Source organism: Drosophila montana, unplaced genomic scaffold (genome assembly GCF_035044405.1).
Source record: "Drosophila montana isolate Dmon_TW-CO22-7 unplaced genomic scaffold, ASM3504440v1 contig_1624_1, whole genome shotgun sequence".
Lineage (NCBI taxonomy): Eukaryota > Metazoa > Arthropoda > Insecta > Diptera > Drosophilidae > Drosophila > Drosophila montana.
In genome coordinates, this window is record NW_026996559.1 from 4,579,167 (window position 1) to 4,580,794 (window position 1,628).

At 43.9% G+C, this 1,628-nt stretch overlaps 1 long non-coding RNA gene across 1 annotated transcript; it reads right to left on the reverse strand.

The window, feature by feature from the left end:
• Window positions 1–328: 328 nt before the first annotated feature.
• Window positions 329–1,275, reverse strand: LOC135440551 (uncharacterized). Its single transcript, XR_010438320.1, has 2 exons — window positions 1,102–1,275; window positions 329–980 (listed from the first exon to the last, which is right to left on the reverse strand). It is a non-coding gene; the product is annotated as an uncharacterized LOC135440551 (long non-coding RNA).
• Window positions 1,276–1,628: the final 353 nt, after the last annotated feature.

The window sequence follows — 1,628 nt, forward strand, 5'->3', positions numbered from 1 at the left end:
TTTGAACCGTGAACCGAACCACTTAAAACGTTTGTTGCATCTTGGACTCCTTATTAGCAGCCTACCTTGATTTGTGCTTATAGCAGTGGGCGTGGCAGCAAAGTCTTGATACAAAAACTTAGCTACATAGGAACAAACACAACGCCCTCTTTAATGGTTAAACTTTCAAGCCATATACTCTCTATTGCTTGCAGAATAGAGTAACAAGAACCGGAACAAAAAGAATTTATGTTCCACTTGCTTCGCATTATCTCACTCGCAATTGAAGAGTATGTGTTTGTGTGTGTGTGTGGGGGGAGGGGGGGAGGAGCCGTGTATGGGCAGCGTCTTCAGAGAGTACATAAAATTTTAATGCAAATTTCCATTCTATAATTGTTCATACTTGGACACATTTGCATTTATTAAGCGCTCACGCTGTGCTGGGGGACGGCTGCTATGGGTGGGCGTGGCTTGGCTTGGCCTGGCTTGGCTTGGCGTTGCCAAGACACTTAGTTTGCATTTATTGGCCTCGTCTCTTGATGTTTTATGAGCTCCAATGTTGTTGTACTTGATATTGTTATTGTAGTGGTTGTTGTTGTTGCCGGTGTGTTACCCTCGTAGTTGTGGTTGTTGCTGCCGCTGCTGTTGTTGTTGTCGTGGTTGTTGCAGCTGGTTTTGCCGTTGCTTTTGGTTATTGCTATTTGGTTAAATTATGTTCAGAACATTCCATTCGAGATTTGTTTTTTATTGCGGCGCCTTTATTGCGTGGGTTAGTACACCATCATATGGAACTTTTGCTTGAACGCCCAATAGCCGCGATAAGGCTCCTCTCGCCGATAGACGGCTATCCGGAGCAGAACCTTACGCACATGGCGGATGGGCTGAATTACCACATAGGCCAGCTCGGGCAGACGCCAATAGCGCTCGTAAAACGAGGCTAGCAGCAGCTTGTACTTGAGCTCAGTACGTGGTATGCGTTCTGGCTCCCAGGGACGCGGATTCTAATAGAGCAATTGGATGATATGTACTAGGCATTGCTTTATTTTCATTTATTTTTTTATTATTACTATTATTATTATTGTGCTTGGAGTTTCAGTCGCAACTCTTTTCAGTTTCACTTACGGGTACTCCGTTTAAGCGCGTCTTTATCAACTTTTCGCGCTGCTTCGCCCATTTCTTGCAATTGTGACACTTTTTAAGATATCTTCCAGTTAGTCAAACGACTAAGAAAACTTCAAGTTCTCTGCTTGAATATGCTTCAACGCACAGCCACTGAATGTTATAGTACGGTGACTAGTTATTTCTATTTTGACAAGAAAATGAGCTGCCTGCTAATTTTATTTTTTGCGTTTTTTTTTGTTTATTTTTGTTTATTTTTTTGGTCAACTGGGGTGGCAACCCTCGGCCATTTGCAAACAGCTCGTTTGGGTCGCGCTCAACGGTCGCGGCGTCTGTTCTGCGGCGTGTTTGACGGCATTTCTTTTAATAAAATGAAACGCAAATGCAAAACGACAAACGACAGACAGTGACACAGCCGAAGCTGTAACGCGGAGTGTTGTGGGTGTTGGGTCGCTGGGTAGCTGAATCAACAGACAATGCCATTGCGGAAATGACGCTCAAGTGATGAACCAAATCAGCAGCACTTTTCT